At 35.5% G+C, this 18,995-nt stretch overlaps 1 long non-coding RNA gene across 1 annotated transcript; it reads right to left on the minus strand.

Annotated features, from left to right (window-relative positions):
• Positions 1-14,015: 14,015 nt before the first annotated feature.
• LOC135587678 (uncharacterized) lies at positions 14,016-18,586 on the minus strand. Its single transcript, XR_010475951.1, has 3 exons — positions 18,130-18,586; positions 15,193-15,523; positions 14,016-15,118 (listed from the first exon to the last, which is right to left on the minus strand). It is a non-coding gene; the product is annotated as an uncharacterized LOC135587678 (long non-coding RNA).
• Positions 18,587-18,995: the final 409 nt, after the last annotated feature.

Consider the following 18,995-nt stretch of genomic DNA (forward strand, 5'->3'; position numbering starts at 1 on the left):
GTTCACCTGCTTGCCCCCATTTGGCCTAGGCTTGGTTTTTCTACCTAGGCACCTGATAGCAAGGACAAGGATTGGTGAGGGTGCCCCCTACCATGCTTGTTAGGGGACATTAATGGAGGCGGCTTACCGACGTGTTATCTCGAGGTCGACATTGACATTGGGCGATCGGGTTGGTTTTCACTGTCTATCCTTTTAGTTGCTTTGAGTCAAACAAGGAGTCAACCCTCCCTTAGTTGTTTGAAAGGGAGGTGTCAGGGAGGCGAACCATGCCATCGATCATTAATTTGGGGGCGTGGCCCTTTTTTCAACTGTGGTGTTAGCCAAGAGTGGGTCTTGCAGGATTTCTTTGGGAAGTCGGGACAGATAGGGATCATGGGTTGATCCCTTGTCGACGACTGCAAAGAGTTGATGGGGGCTCCCATACTTTTACTTAAGTTGCCTCCTCAATCTGGATGATGGGATGAATTGGTGGTGCTAGTACTTTTACTTAGTATGCTTTTATAATCAATTCAAGTGTATATCACTAGTATCCTCTATATGCTATGGTATTTGAAACTATAAATTTAAATCTTAATCAAATACTAGTATTAATAATCTAATGATCTGATATGATCATATATTGAGTAGTACACAGACCTGTACCACCTAGTATCATCCAAAAGGATCATATATAAATAATATAGACCAATATTAGACCATGTTTGGAACCATGTATTTAGGTAAATGTAGGGTCCCACAAAATAATATATATAAAGATAGGGACTCATAGAAAATAATAAAAAAACAATGCTTTAGCTCAAAATTCGTGTCTTGAACTAACTTATAATATTTGGCTCTTTCAGAAAATCTAACTTGTGAGCCCACTAGCGTGTACTAAAAAGACCAACTTATGTAAGTTAATGGAATGAACTAGCGAAAAAACTAATTGGGTCTGAAATCTAAATAAGGCCTTTTCACTAGGTGCTTAAACGAAGTAAATCATATCCATGGGTGGGCAATACCCTGCCTTCATAAAAAAAAATAATAAGAAAAAAATAATCTATCATAGTACCCAACTTAAAGAATTATCTCTCGAATGGTTTGTAATTTAGGATCACTTTGTTGAATCTCGGATTTTGATGATGAAGTCAATTGTTATTTGGTTATCTAATCCATATGTTGAGATAAGTGTACAAGATAAACTACGATGGCAGTAAGACATGCAGCAGGTGTTGCGTCAGAGTCAAGACCAAGATCATGTTGGGGGTTCGAGAGTTCGATAGAAGTCCGGACGGTCGTCGGAGGTTCTGTGGGAACAAATCCGAGAAGTCCAGGAGCTTGCCAAAGAAGCTCGTTGGAACTCGCCAAGAGTATATATATGTATATATATATGTATATATATATATATATGTATGTATATATATATATGTATGTATATATATATATATGTATGTATATATATATATATATGTATATATATATATACATATATATATACATATATGTATATATATATATATATATACATATATATACATATATGTATATATATATATATGTATATATATATATATGTATATATATATGTATATATATATACATATACATATATACATATACATATATATATATATATACATATATATATATACATATAAATATATATATATATATATACATACATATATATATATACATACATATATATATATACATACATATATATATATACATACATACATATATATATATATACATATATATATCTATCGAATGAGAATCGGATTGTGATGAGATCACGATAATGAGACTGATTCACTTTTAAACAGAGACCTTAAATAATCCCGGTCATAGGTAACTCGAGAGGGAAATCGAGATAACTAGACAGACTGGTGTTTTTTATACTCGTCCATATGATGAATGTAACTGGTCCCATAGCTGCTCGTGTGGGGACACTAGGGATACATCACAAGTGCTCATTGGAGAAGGAGTCTACTGATTGATCCGCCTATGAAATGTTGGATGGTTGATGATGTATTATAGTCAGATAGTGATTTCGTAGTCCTAGTGGTATATCTGGTCATTAAACTTGAGACATCAAGGATGTCCTATATGAGTACTTTACTCTTTGATACTAGACTTATAGGACTGGAGGTTCCAAATCTTGCATAACCGGTCATCGAGAGTGGTATATGAGGACTATTGAGTGTCGATAGAGGATCATTCAATCTTAGTGTCATGAATGGAATATCCCATGTATTCTTGCTCAGACAAATCCCTAGCCAGGGTCATTCAGATTGAGAGAGAAAGAGTTCTTCGGGAGAATCCGATTAGAACTAGACTCAAGTAGAAACAATATTGGTCTGAATGCCCGGCATATGGACTTTGGGATATTAAATGAATCAGAGACTATAGGTATATGGTAATTGAGGATAGACAGGTCCAATGGATTGGATTCCCCTGTATCATTTAGGGACTGCGGCGTAATGGCATAGTACATCCGTAGTCGATGAGTCGAGTGAATTATTATCGATATAATAATTCACTAAGTTAGAAATAGTTCTGACATATATAACTCACTACCAGCTCGATATTGGGCCTAGAGGGTCACATACATATGATAGGCTTTGCAATGAGTAAAGGTTCAAATTTGAGATATCCGTCGGAGCCCCTATCTTATTAGATATCCAATAAGCCCCTGAATTATTAGATTATATTGATGAGATCCAATAAGAGTCAATGAGAGATTATTGGATAGAGATCCACTAATTTAAGAGGCTTGGGTAGTTAGATTGAGATACAATACCTAATAGGGCAGGATCCATTAGGGTTAAGTTGATAGGGGACCTCTATAATAGGAGGGAACCAATGGATCACTACTATTCTCCTTGGGTTGAGTTCATAGGCTAGAGCCTCTTTGGGATGTCATCTCCTATTCTCCTTTCCCCTTCTCCTCCTCAGATAGCAGGCTTAGAGATTTGAGGAGCATCGTTGCAACCTTGTTGTATGGATCACTACTAGAGAGGAGGTTGTTTGACTTCCTTCATCATCTCCTACAGATCTGTTGGAATTCCGGGATATACGGTCTCCTTCGGAACACAATTTTTAATATATGCAGTTTTAAGTTTCGCAGATTTTACGCATCAATCTTCGCATGATAACAAACACATATTTGGAAAATTTAGTGATTTTATTTTCTGTTCTTTCATTGCACATGTGATGTCACCCCCTAGATTTCCCCACACTGGTTTGGGAGGACAGAACGCCTTGCCCGTGGGATGTCCCAACATGACCCCTCCAATGCTTAAGTTAGAGGGATGGGGGAGGAGAGAGTTAATAGTATTCATAAAAGTGTAGTGTTCACCTGCTTGCCCCCATTTGGCCTAGGCTTGGTTTTTCTACCTAGGCACCTGATAGCAAGGACAAGGATTGGTGAGGGTGCCCCCTACCATGCTTGTTAGGGGACATTAATGGAGGCGGCTTACCGACGTGTTATCTCGAGGTCGACATTGACATTGGGCGATCGGGTTGGTTTTCACTGTCTATCCTTTTAGTTGCTTTGAGTCAGACAAGGAGTCAACCCTCCCTTAGTTGTTTGAAAGGGAGGTGTCAGGGAGGCGAACCATGCCATCGATCATTAATTTGGGGGCGTGGCCCTTTTTTCAACTGTGGTGTTAGCCAAGAGTGGGTCTTGCAGGATTTCTTTGGGAAGTCGGGACAGATAGGGATCATGGGTTGATCCCTTGTCGACGACTGCAAAGAGTTGATGGGGGCTCCCATACTTTTACTTAAGTTGCCTCCTCAATCTGGATGATGGGATGAATTGGTGGTGCTAGTACTTTTACTTAGTATGCTTTTATAATCAATTCAAGTGTATATCACTAGTATCCTCTATATGCTATGGTATTTGAAACTATAAATTTAAATCTTAATCAAATACTAGTATTAATAATCTAATGATCTGATATGATCATATATTGAGTAGTACACAGACCTATACCACCTAGTATCATCCAAAAGGATCATATATAAATAATATAGACCAATATTAGACCATGTTTGGAACCATGTATTTAGGTAAATGTAGGGTCCCACAAAATAATATATATAAAGATAGGGACTCATAGAAAATAATAAAAAAACAATGCTTTAGCTCAAAATTCGTGTCTTGAACTAACTTATCATATTTGGCTCTTTCAGAAAATCTAACTTGTGAGCCCACTAGCGTGTACTAGAAAGACCAACTTATGTAAGATAATGGAATGAACTAGCGAAAAAACTAATTGGGTCTGAAATCTAAATAAGGCCTTTTCACTAGGTGCTTAAACGAAGTAAATCATATCCATGGGTGGGCAATACCCTGCCTTCATAAAAAAAAAAAAATAAGAAAAAAATAATCTATCATAGTACCCAACTTAAAGAATTATCTCTCGAATGGTTTGTAATTTAGGATCACTTTGTTGAATCTCGGATTTTGATGATGAAGTCAATTGTTATTTGGTTATCTAATCCATATGTTGAGATAAGTGTACAAGATAAACTACGATGGCAGTAAGACATGCAGCAGGTGTTGCGTCGGAGTCAAGACCAAGATCACGTTGGGGGTTCGAGAGTTCGACAGAAGTCCAGACGGTCGTCGGAGGTTCTGTGGGAACAAATCCGAGAAGTCCAGGAGCTTGCCAAAGAAGCTCGTTGGAACTCGCCAAGAGGATCGTCGCAAGTCCAGGAGTTTGCCGGAGCATCGCCGAGGGTTTGTCGGATGTTCGCTGGAAGTTCACCGGAAGCTTGCCGGAAGAAGCGATTGACGCACCAGAACATGAGTTGCAGTATTAATGTCTTAAATGTCGTAGTTAGCATGAATATTAAGTTAAGATTCGCAGGTGATCCCATTAACTTAATCTGGGGCCAACTAGGCCCTAAACAGATCCAAATTGGGTCGAATGGATCAACCCATTCAAACCCAGAATTCCTGGCCGGCGGTGGCACCGCCCAAGAGCTCAGTCTCCCAGGAATTCTGGGCGGTTGTACCACCCCTATCAGGTGGTGGTACCGCTTGAGCTCGGTCTCCGAGCTATGTCAGGCGGTTGTACCGCCCTTGTCAAGTAGCTGTACCACTTGAGCTCGGTCTCCGAGCAATGTCAGGTAGTAGTATCACCTAGTTATGGCGGTAGTACCGCCATGACCTCGGAAATTTGGGAGATGACACTTTTGAGCTCCAAATTCAAACTGATTGGGGCCTATATAAACCCCACCCTTTCCGACATGAAAGGGCACCAAAAGCTTACATTTATTCTAAGAATTTAAATGCTTAAAAGTGTTGTAAAAAGCTAATCCTAACAATTGGTATCAGAGCGGGTTCACTCTCAATTAGATTAAAACCCAAGAGAGATGGCATATGCCGGAAACCAAGAGGGTCACTCTATTATACGTTCATCCATGTTCAATAGGATGGACTACACCTATTGGAAGACCCGAATGAGGATCTTCCTTATTTCCATAGATTTTGAACTTTGGAATATTGCTGAAAATAAATTTTCAAAGTCTTCACTTCTAATGATCGATTAGAATGAATTGGAGAAGAAGACTTTCGCTCTTAATGCAATGCCTTATTTTGTGCGCTTGAAAAAAACAAGTTCAATCGTGTTTTGATTTGTGAAACTACATTTGATATTTGGCATACACTCGAAGTGACTCACGAAGGCACGAGTAGAGTGAAAGAGTCAAAAATCAATCTTTTAGTACATTCTTATGAACTTTTTCGAATAAAATCGAGCGAGACCATAGGCGACATGTACACCCGTTTCACAGATGTCGTCAATGGTCTAAAAGGACTTGGTAAAAGTTTTTCAGATTTTAAGCTTGTTAATAAAATTCTAAGATCCCTTCTAAAGAGTTGGGACCCTAAAGTCACTGCTATTCAAAAGGCTAAAGATTTAAACAACTTCCCTCTTGAAGAATTAATCGGGTCATTACTGACCTACGAAATGACTTGCAAAGCTCATGAAGAGCATGAAGACATCCTTCTAAAGAACAAGAAGGATATAGCACTTAAAACTCTAGAAGACCACTTGAGAGAAAACTCAAGTGATGAGGACTTTGACAATGACTTGGCACTTCTAACAAGGAAATTTAAAAAATTTATTAAAAGAAATAAATTTAAAAATGACACTAAAAATAAATTTGAACCCAAAAAGGACAAGTTATTTGCTACGAATGCAAGAAGCCAGGGCACTATAAAAGTGAGTGTCCCCAAGCCAAGAATACCAAAGAAGAAGGCGCTCAAAGCAACATGAGATGACTCAAGCACGTCCGAAGAAGAGGAGTCTAATACCGAATAAGTTGCTCATTATACACTCATGGCCATTGGAGAGGAGGTAACGAATTTAATTGATGCAGATTTATCATTTGATGAATTGTTAAATACTTTCCATGATTTATTTGATGAATGCAAAATAATTAGTAGAAAATATAAATTATTAAAAAAGAGCATGATATTCTTATTAGTAATTTCGATAAATTAAAAATTGAACATAATGATAGTTTAGTTCTATATATGAAATGCCATGATCTAGAAAAACTTCAAAAGGAGAACTTGCTACTCAAGGGCACCTTGAAGAAATTCGAGGTTGCTAGCAAGTCTTTGAATATGATCCTTATAAATAAGGGTCACATTCCTAAACGAAGTGGAATCGGATTTGTGAGAAGTCCTCACCAAAATCCAACCACCCTCACTAAAGGCCCTATCTTGCATGTTTCTCACCAAAACAAATGTAACTTTTGTTACAAACATGGACATAAAATTATCATTGTCTATTCAAGAAAGTTAGTCCGAACAAATTGATTTAGGTTCCTAAAGGAACCATGATAAATTTCATGCAACATGATAAACAATTTAGATCAATTTTTGAGGCACCCAAGATTAAATAGGTACCTAAAAATCATCCTTTCTTATAGAAACATATATTATTACAAGCTAGGAGCAAGAGATGGTACCTTAATAGTGGATGCTCGAGGCATATGACCAGAGATCCATCTCAATTCTCTTAGCTCACTAGCATAGATGAAGGCTATGTCACCTTCGGAGACAACAACAAGGGTAAAATCATTGGCAAAGGAACCATAGGTAACAAATCTAACTTCTTTATTGAAGATATTTTGTTAGTTGATGGTTTAAAACATAACCCCTTGAGCATTAGTCAATTGTGTGATAAAGGATATATTGTCAAATTCGAATCTAATACTTGTATCATTGAAATATCACACAAAAACATATCTATGATTGTATTAAAACAAAATAACGTATACACCATTGACATCAATGATCTTTGTAATGAAATGTGTTTCTCGGTTTTGAATGACGATGCTTGGCTTTGGTATAGGAGATTAGGTCATGCTAGCATGAAACTAATCACCCAAATTTCATCCAAAGAACTTGTAAGAGGAATTCCTCATATCAAGTTCATCAAAGATAATGTGTGATGCTTGTCAATTAGGAAAACAAATAAAGGGTAGCTTCAAATCTAAGAATCAAATAAGCACCTCTAGACCTTTGCAATTGATCCATATGGACTTACTCAGACCAATCTCTAAATCAAGCCTAAGAGGTAGCAAATACGCCTTTGTTATTATTGATTATTATAGTAGATACGCATGGACTTATTTCTTGAAACACAAAAATGAATGCTTTAGATATTTCACCAAGTTCTGTAAACTTATTCAAAATGAAAAGGGTTCTATGATTTCATCAATTAGAAGTGATCACGGTGGTGAATTTCAAAATCGTGATTTCCAAGAATTTTATGAATTTAATGGATACAACCACAACTTCTTTACTCCAAGAAATCCTCAACAAAATGAAGTAGTAGAAAGAAAAAATAGAAATTTACAAGAAATGATAACAACCATGTTGAATGAACATAGCTCACCCAAATATTTTTGGGCCGAAGCCGTAAACACTACATGCTATATTTTGAATAGAGTTCTAGTAAGACGCTTACTCACCAAAACTCCCTATGAGTTGTAGAACAACAAAAAAAACCAATGTTTCATATTTTAAAGTTTTTGAGTGTAAGTGTTTTATCTTGAATGAAAAAGATGCCTTAGAAAAATTTGATGCTAAATCCGATGAAGGAATTTTTCTTAGTTATTCTTCGGTCTCTAAAGCTTTTTGTATATTCAATAAAAAACTTTAATTATAGAAGAGTCCATTCATGTTGTTTTCAATGAAATTTTCACAATCAAGAAAAACAATTTTGATGATGATGTTAATTTTGATTCTTTGAATTTAAATGAAACCTCTTCTCCAACTAGCAACTTGGATGCATCCACTTCGGAAACATCTTTACCCAAGGATTGGAAGTATGTAGATGCTCATCCTAAGGAGCTAATCTTAGGAGACACATCTAAGAGGGTTCAAACACATTCTTCTCTTAAAAATTTTTGTGCCAACGCCACTTTTCTCTCCCAAATTGAACCTAAATGTATTGACAAAGCCATGAAAGATGATTCATGGATTATCGCAATGCAAGATGAGTTAAATCAATTTGAGAGAAATGAGGTGTGGAAGCTTGTTCCTAGGCCAAATGACCATTTAGTTATTGGTACTAAATGGGTCTTTAGAAACAAACATAATGAATATGGTATCATTGTTAGAAACAAGGCTAGATTTGTGGCCAAAGGTTTCAACCAAGAAGAAGGTATCGATTATGAAGAAACCTTCGCTCCTGTGGCTCGATTAGAAGCCATAAGAATGCTCCTTGTCTATGCTAGTAGTAATAATTTTAAGTTGTTTCAAATTGATGTTAAAAGTGCTTTTCTTAATAGCTTTATTTCCGAAGAAGTTTATGTTGAACAACCTCCCAGATTTGAAAATAATAGCCTCCCTAATCATGTGTTTAAATTAACTAAAGCTCTCTATGATTTAAAACAAGCCCCAAGGGCTTGGTATGAGAGACTTAGTTCTTTTCTTATTGAAAATAATTTCTCTAAAGGCAAGGTCGATACTACATTGTTTATCAAAAATTTTGAAAATAATTTTCTCATTGTTCAGATTTATGTTGATGATATTATCTTCGATTCTACAAGCGAATCTCTTTGTGAATCTTTTGCTAAAACTATGAGCCTTGAATTTGAAATGAGTTTGATGAGAGAATTAACCTTATTTTTAGGCTTACAAATTAAACAACTAAGCAATGATATCTTTATTAGTCAAATTAAATATGCTTTAGATTTACTAAAAGGATTTAATATGGATAGCTCAAAAGCTATCAACACTCCTATGAGCACCTCCACTAAGTTAGAAATTGATGAAAGTGGAGAAAGCTTCGATCAAAAACCTTATAGGGGTATGATAAGAAGTTTACTTTACCTCATTGCTACTAGACCAAATATCATGTTCAGTGTAGGACTTTGTGCTAGGTTTCAATCGAATCCTATGATATCTCATCTCAAAGCAGTTAAAAGAATACTTAGATATCTTAAAGGTACCACAAATCTAGGATTATGGTATCCAAAAACTGAGAATTTTGAGTTAATTGCTTATGCTAATACATATTTTGCTGGGTGTAGACTAGATAGAAAAAGCATATCAAGAACAGGTCAATTTTTGGGACATGCCCTTGTTTTCTGGTCATCTAAGAAATAAAACTCGATTGCACTATCAACAACCAAAGTTGAGTATATTGCAGGTAGTGCATGCTGTGCATAAGTTGTGTGGATGAAAAATACCTTAGAAGATTATAAAGTTCATCTTAAAAATATTCTCATTAAATGTGATAACACAAGTGCAATATGTTTAACAAAGAATCTCATTCAACACTTAAGAACGAAACATATTGATATTAGACATCACTTTATATGAGATCATGTCACTACTCATGATGTAATTATAGAGTTCATTGATACTAAACATCAACTAGCTGACATTTTTATAAAGTCTTTAAGTGAAGAACAATTTGATTTCATTAGAAGAGAATTAGGAATGTTGATTTGTCTGAATGCATGAACTTATTAAATTATTTTTTGGACTTTCTTGATTCTATGATCAATCACTTAATGCTATGATATGAATTTTACATGATTACATGCCTTAATAACATGTTGGAAATTATGTGTTTTGGATGCAAAATTTTTTTATGATGATGAGCATGTTTTACCTTCATGATTGTGATTGAAAAGCTATGACAAAACCTTGTCCGAATGCATTAATGTGTTAAATTTTATTTTCAAACTTTCTTGATCCTAGCAATACATGATTTAGTATTTCTTTTCCAGACTTAATGTAGCTTTCATAAGCCTATGTCATATCAAGTTTATTTCATATCAATGATTTTTGACATATGAAATCAATTAACAAATGCATCTCTCATGGATTTACCTTGTGAAAAATATTTTTCGAGAAATGGATTTGATGAAATGATTTCTTCTTATGAATTCCTTCTCAATGAAGGAAGATTTTTTTAAAAAAATAACGCATGATTTAATCTCTTATCATTTTTAACTTCATTCAAGTTAGTTCACAATGACTTTCCACCTTCATGCAAAACGATAATGACAAATAAAAAAGGAAGAAGTAATAAAAGCTATCTATATGTCATGTTTGCTTGAAAAATATGTATAAATGGTATCTTATCACTTATTGTTGAAAAATAACATGAATCTTTTTATGACATGAATCATTACTACACTTATGCTTGAAATATGCTTAAATTGGTCTCCTTTTTGTTGATGACAAAGGGGAAGAAATATGTGGTAAATTGATGATAGAATTGTTATAATTGCTATGATTGTCATATTTGCATTATGTTAAGATATCAAAAGCTTATATCGTAATTTTATAATATTGATATCTTAAAATATGTGATAAGTTAATGCTATGATTGCTATACACTTGAAATATTTGCATTATGTTAAAATATCTAGAGCTTACATTGAAATTTTACAATGTTGATATCTTGCCATGTGATGAAATGCTATGATTGCTATAAACGTGAAATATTTGCATTAATGAAAAGATATCTAGAGCTTAAATTGCAATGTTACATGTTGATATCTTACCATATGATGAATTGCTACAATTGCTATCTTTCATATTTGAAATATAAGACTTGAAAATGGATGTCAAGCTTTGACATCATTTTCAGAGAGATACATCATGATAGGAATCATGATGTGAGTATTGATAAGATTAAATGAACTTAACTTATCAATATATCTCTTGAATTCAAAGGCTTTGAATTCAAAAATGACTTATCTCAAGTATGGCATATAGATAGGGGGAGTTAAAGTTAACTCCGTCATCAATTGATTGTCATCATAAAAAAGGGGGAGATTATTGAATCTCAGATTTTGATGATGAAGTCAATTATCATTTGGTTATCTAATTCATATGTTGAGATAAGTGTGTAGGATTAACTACGATAGTAGTAAGACATGCAGCAGGTGTTGCGTTGGAGTTCAGACCAAAATCACGTTGGGGGTTCGTGAGTTCGACGGAAGTCCAGACGATCGTCGGAGGTTCTACAAGAACAAATCTGAGAAGTCCAGGAGCTTGCCAAAGAAGCTTGTCGGAACTCGCCAAGAGGATCATCGCAAGTCTAGGAGTTTGCCGGAGCATCAACGAGGGTTCATCGGATATTCGTTGGAAGTTCGCTGGAAGCTCGCTAGAAGAAGCGATTGACGTACCGGAACATGAGTTGCAGTATTAATGTCTTAAATGTCATAGTTAGCATGAAGATTAAGTTAAGATTGAGAGATGATCTCATTAACTTAATCTAGGGCCAACCAGGCCCTTGATAGACCCAAATTGGGCCGAATGGATCAGCCCATTCGGACCCAGAATTCCTAGCCGGCGGTGGCACCGCTAGGACCAACGGTGGCACCGCCTAGGAGCTCAGTCTCCCAGGAATTCTAGATGGTTGTATCGCCCCTATTAAGCGATGGTACCGCTTGAGCTCGGTCTCCGAGCTATGTTAGGCGGTTGTACCGCCCTTGTCAATCGGTGGTACCACCTAAGCTTAGTCTCCGAGCAATGTTAGGCGATAGTACCACCCAGTTATGGTGGTAGTACCGCCAGGACCTCGAAAATCCGGGAGATAACACTTTTAAGCTCCAAATTCAAACTGATTGGGGTCTATATAAACCCCACCCTATCCCGTATGAAAGGGCACCGAAAGCTTACATTTATTCTGAGAATTTGAGAGCTTAAAAGTGTTGTAAAAGGCTAGAAGTTCTTCTCCCTCTTTCCTTCTAAGTTTTGATCATTCAAGAGAGGAGTGAAAATCTGTAAGGGTTGTCTCCTAAGCCCGTCAAAAGAAGTAAAGCTATAAAAGAGTGGTTGGTCTTCGCCTATTGAAGGAAAGCCTCTAATGGACGTCGGTGACCTCGTCGGAGGAGGAAGCCAAAAGTGGATGTAGGTTAAGATTGATCAAACCACTCTAAATCTCGGTTTGCATTTACATTCTGCTCTTTATCTTAACTGCAAACTGCCTCCGTTGCTTTACGTCGACTATACTTTCGTTTACTCTTAGGTTGAAGAACTTTTCGAAATAGTTTTCATCGAAAACGATTTCATCGTACGAACGTCGTTTTAACCGACGAAAGTTTTTCGCTGCACTAATTCACCCCCCCCCCCCCCCCCCCCCTCTTAGTGCTCTTGATCCTAACACACTTGGCTTCCCCATAAAGCTAGACGATAGCATTTCTTTCAGAACCTTCTATAGAAAAATAAAAACAAAGAATATATGTAACAAACAGACCATAAAGCCCTAAAAAAATAGATTAAAAATTAAAATAATTTATTTCACATAATAAGATGCCAAAACCAACCATTAAATAGATATGGCAAACATATCAGTTTTGCACCATCAAATTCATTTCTAATTTTACACAATATATGCACAAATTTTTCTCCAGGTCATTAAGCACACCTAAAATAAAAAAAATTAAATAACCTAATGGTTTAAATTTTTTTCATCTAACACAAAAATATAAATTATATAATTGATTGTTTAACATGATATCCTTGAATATGTAATAACAATGATGCTCTTAAGTAGTTACACTATAATATATATTTAGAAACAAACATCAGGAAATATGTAAAGAAATATATGCAAGTACTTATCTATGACATTCCCATAAGCTCCAGGTTCCTTCAAACACTTTCAGGTATCAAAGTAATATCCTCAACAGGAGAATAAAGACATGTACTTGCCAGAATGTGGAATGAAAGTCTTGTTAAATGACTCACTTCCATTGAATTGATAACTTTGCCCATTCCTCGAAGGATGGTATAAGTCACTACAAGGAAGGATTGTAGTTGAGCTCTTTCTATATACAAGACAAAGGCTAGTAACTGCACCAATACATATGTTCGCTGCAGCATTGAAGGGTCAAATGATGCTACTACCATCACTCTATCCCATGTCTTTGTAACTAAAATGGAAGCCATTGATTCAAGAAGAGCCCCTACTAACCAAGAGTAAACCAAATTTTGTTTAACCGTGTCAGATAGTTCATTCACACCATTGTAGTTGCCTAGGTCAACAATTCTCCCAAGATGATGCAATGCAATAGATGACTGTTGTGGATCAAAATGACCCAACATTATGTAGAATAAGTCCACCAATAAAGCCTCATTATCATTTTACCGCTAAGGTTATCAATGTTCCTTTCATATAATGATGATAACCATTTATCAGTCTACAAATACTATGAAATTTTTGATGCACTATAATATAAGATCAAGATTATAGAATATAGAGAAGAAACCATAGGAGAAAGTAATATTCTCAGGCAACTTGAATAGAAAATCAAGCATAGTAGATGCTACTTGCCAACAAAGAGATATCAGCTACCCTGAGCATTTTATTAACCAATGCTTGCTTGTGCTCAACAGTAATCGATTCAAGCATGCAAAAAATAACAGCCTTAGCATTTCTAGCGACATGACATCTCAAAGGAATAACATTTTTTGTAACATGAAGATGGTTCCTTATTGTTTCTTATTGTTTCTAGATAATGACCACAAACAAAGGTCAGCAAACTGCATGAAAGAGAGTTTAGTTGCATACCAACAGCTTCCAAAATTATTTCTCCAAACTTTCCAAACTGTTTTCTTATGTTTGGGAATAAAAATTCTGTGGGAGTGTAAATTGGTACCTGATGGATATGAATATGCAGATTAAAAATTCTATTACTAAATTTTCGGTAAGTGCTAACTCATCCACAAAAACTGATAAAAAACCGATGAAATTTGTGAAAGATCAGAGGCAATAAACAAGTGTTCCTTCAAGTATTGCTTTACATTTCAAGATACTGACATCCATCCTAAAAATCTAGAAAATGAGCATGTGCAACTTGAAAATCTGGATATTTTCTGCATCCACGATAAATGTGGAACTAAAGTTCTGTAGATGAAACCAGCACTTTTGATGCCAATGGGATATATCCGTTCATCATTTCCAGAAGATGTTATTATTAATCTTTCAAGACGTGCCCAACACCTTCGCAGCCCATGTAACTTTTCCATTTCAAGCTGTATTTTGCCTGCTTTCAGTTGGGTGTACAAAGTTGTAAGTTGTCCACTAAGATTTGCAGCTGACTGCAGTATAATGTCATTAACATTCTCTACAGAACAGGATAACTCAGTTGCAGAATGGAGTAGAAAGAGGGGAGACTCTGAAGGAGGATTACAAAGTGACAAAGCAATGGTTGATTCTGCCTAATCAATGTTGCCACATCAGCTGATTCAATGTCGCTTGTGATATTTCCAAAGCCTGCTGATTACCTTCAAAATAATATGTACAAGGTTTCCCAAGAGCCAAAATTCTCCCAGATTCGAGGTCCAGTTTAGCAGAAGCAGAATTTGTAGGACAGTTATATCTCTTTAACTTTCAAGATAAGCTATTGTCTCCAGATTGACATTACATCTCTTAAGGTCTTCATAAAACACCACTAATCCATTTTTATTCTTGAATTTGGATCCAATGATTTTCATCTGATTCATAAGCTCTGAATTGCATCCATATGAAATCGATTATAAAGAATGAGTTGACATAACATTCTGCAGCCAAGAGTATGGCTTCTGTTGCAGCTTCATGGCTTTCTGGGGTTATGTCATGCCGGGAACACAAATCAGCTGCCAAACGTTCAAATTGAGTAATCAGCAAAGAAACCAATATTCTGAAAGTTGTTATTTGAAATCTTATTCACCTCTGAAACACCACAACTGAAATTCAATCTGATCCAGTCCCCAGTAAAATATTTGGAAACACTTGTCAGAACAATTTTTGACAGATCTCTAGGAGCAAACTGTAGGTTAGCATCTTGGAGTACATCTTTTCTTGTGGCAGCTTTAGATGCATCAATCTTTCTCTTTGCTTCATTCGGACTACTGGATGTGCTAGAAGCCCCATGAGAACATATCACAGAGTCAGAAGAAACAGATAAAGACTCTTGATCAGCCACTTTAGGAAATGAACATTTGCAAAGGTCAATATCTGAAGAAAATGACATATGTGGCCCCAAAACAGAAAGGAGTACACTGCAATATAGAAAGACAGTGAAGACAGTATATTGTCAGCTAAATGAAAACCAAGTAATGTAACAACCAACAAGGTGCATTTGATAGGATTCCTTTTGTTGCAGGGAAAAAAAAACAAAAAATAATTTCTTTTTTTTTTTACTCTCATATCTTTTTTAACTGCAATCTTCACCGATCACTTCATTCTCTCTCTTTGCATCTCCAAAAATAAGCATTATAAAGTATAAACTATAAAGATGTTAAAGTTTTTTTTTTCCCTATGATATTATCATATGCTATTACAGTAGACCTTGGTGCAATAGATCCATGTCTCCATTCAGATTTCACAAAAGGAAGAATGGCAGGCCTTCGTAATGCAATACATATAACATTGAATGCAATACAACAGTTCTTCCATTTCTCCAAGTGTATATCATAAGCATTTTCAGAAGTTGTATTCTTTGTTCCAGTAATCACAAGATCAAGGGTTCTAGCATCTCCAAAGGAAATAGAAGCCTATGTTTAAATTCCTACACGGATGGTAAAAGCATCATCTATCTGACTGGAAAGAGTAAGCAAAATTATAGTTGATACTTCAATAGAAGGTCAAACCTTATATTTTGACAGTACATCATCCATATGCCCAGACAAGGCCAACAAGATATATTTCAAAGCAAGGATTGAAACACCGTACCGTATCGGTGTTTCGAGGTTGGCTCGGTATGGTACGGTATGGTGTACCGAGCGGGACGCCTAATTTAGGTGTAATGGAGTTTAAGATAACACAAATATGAGAAAAAAAGAGTTTGAGATAGTTTAAGAGAGTATGAGAATGAAATTGAGTGAAATAAGGGAGAAGAAGGGTTTAAAAATATGAGAAAGAGCTCCAACGGACAATTTGACCATTGGAGCACTATTACTAAGCTGTAACGGTCGAAATCGACCGTTATTGAGCTGTGTCGGGCGGTAACAGTCGAAATTTCGACCGTTACCGCCCGATATAACCCTGTATCGTCCGATACAAGGTGTTTTTAAGCGTTCCGCCCGTTACGTGTTTTTAAGCATTCCGCCCGGTAACGGGCGGTCCGCGTACTGGTAACCTATCGGACCAGTATGTACCACACGTACCGGGCGATACCATTCGAAATTGTATACTTTGCTTCAAAGCAACATAAGCACGACTAGTAGATTATGGAAACATCTGGTAAGGGCATTATGAACAGAGTCAACCAAGCATGAAGCATGAAAATAAGTGCATAATCTATCATACGGAAGTGTATCAAGATTTTTTTTCCTTTTCTTGAATTTTTATTCAAGAGGAAGTGGATAGAATTTGGAAAATAACTGGGGCATTGTGATGAAATTCATAATTTCTTGAGCACACGAAAGATGGATGTCACATAGAGGGTTCATGAACTAAAAAGTACTAAATGACACTAACTAGAACTAAAGGACTTGCATTCATAGGATTTGAAGTGTATATTGGTATTTAAGAAACATGTAAAAAATAATCTGCTACCCATTAAGAAATATATAGCTTTCGAAGCCACAACAGTAGTTATATTGGTCCATAAAAGTCCCATAAGAGTTGAGCACAACACTCTAAAGAACTTTGTATAAGGCTGTGCCATAGTTGTATTATCAGAACACTCAAACAGTAGGTTCTTTATTGGCTCTCTAGAAAAAAAGGAAAACTCCAATCCAACAGACAAAAGTTTCAGTTTCACAATAACTGCTATGATGATCAGGATCAAATTCAAAAGATCAGGGTTTTATTCAAGTGTACAAATGACTGATATTATTGGAATCTTCACAATAAGGTAATAGATGGATCACAAAATAACATCTATGATAGGTCATAGAAAGTATTTTTTTAGTTCATCAGGATGGACATGTCAGTACAATACATGCCGATCAGCACGGTTTAAATATATGGCTAGAACAAGCCTTGTGATTGATTGTGCATTCAGGGACATCCTTGGTATAAAACTAAACTCCATGCTAGTATTATACTAGCATAACATAGTTCGACAATCATCAACCACTGGCATCTGAACAATCATCAAATGGTGAAACTAATTGCCATCTGAACAATCATAATCAAATATTATACCACAGCAGAACAAATTGCCTCTGATCATAGTCTTTGTTATGCTAGGACTATAATGTTCAAATCAAATAACATTTTTCTCAAAATGAGGAGATTATTTCAAGAGAAAATTAGTGATTGATAATTTGACCATCCACAATAAATCACAATGTATTGACCACAAAAAAGGTCAGATCTGCACCAAGAAATGACCAAGTACTCATCAAACATAGATAGTTTTAATTGCTTATGTTAGATAATTCACCAAACATTATTTATATATTTTCATGATGAATAGGTTAATTATGATGAATCATGATTTATATACATCTACCTATTCTAACATTAAACAAATACCAAATTTTGTCACATTAAATAGTGAATATTATACATTGATACATGCTCATATCCATCATATCAATATCTTGCACTTGTATCTATGACTTCATAACCTACCAACCAACCAAACGAGCATTCATTATAATAAAGAATTAAGCCATCATAACAGTACTAAAAACAAGAAGAATGATGGAATTACTTGAATAACACCAAGAGGTCCTCCGGAAGTTCAATTGCAAGATCAACCTGAAAAAGGGTCGATGCAGTTACAAAAATACAAGTTGTTGACTTAATATGTAGACTTATTATGGGAAAAGACGAAACCTTTGCAGCAATTGTATATATCCATGGTGATAATGGTCCAAAGCATAAATCTATCAATACACATGCTGCTTTTGCTTGAAGATAGACAAATAAATGCTTACTTCGAAAGCCAAAAAGTAAGTTATCTATTCATAATTAAACTTGATATGAAACCAACAAACATGAGATGATAAGAATGAAGACAGATAGCCCGCACAAGCATGAAGAAGATAACGATGATATTGTTATTATCTGCAACAACAGATTAATATGAATTATTGAGACTTTTGATAAAAATAAAAATGCATGTAACGTATATCACCCAGATGCATCACTGCTAAACCTGAGAGAGCATGCTGGACAGAAGGATGTTTCCACAAAGAAAAACTATCATCAACTTGATTTAGGAGGCTAATTGGAGGAAGAAGTGCCATCAAATGAAAGGAAATCAAAATCCATCCAAATTAATTAATATATAAACTAGTAAAAGGTGTTAAAAGTTTTAACTTAAAACAGAGACCTTTCACCTGGAAGCAATGCTTGTATAAGTGGTAATAGGGACCAAAATTTTAAATTACTGTCAGCCAATTTGCAGAACAGGAGAGGCTATCTATTCATTATAAAAGAATGTAAGCACTCGACAATTTAGTTTCAGAAGCAGACTCCTGGTGACTAAAAGTTATTCCAATAGGAAAAAAACTGGATAATTAGTTTAAAAAACATTATAGGGCAGGTGATCATTTAGAATATACTTGTGAAGCA

This window comes from Musa acuminata, chromosome BXJ1-1 (assembly GCF_036884655.1).
Source record: "Musa acuminata AAA Group cultivar baxijiao chromosome BXJ1-1, Cavendish_Baxijiao_AAA, whole genome shotgun sequence".
NCBI lineage: Eukaryota > Viridiplantae > Streptophyta > Magnoliopsida > Zingiberales > Musaceae > Musa > Musa acuminata.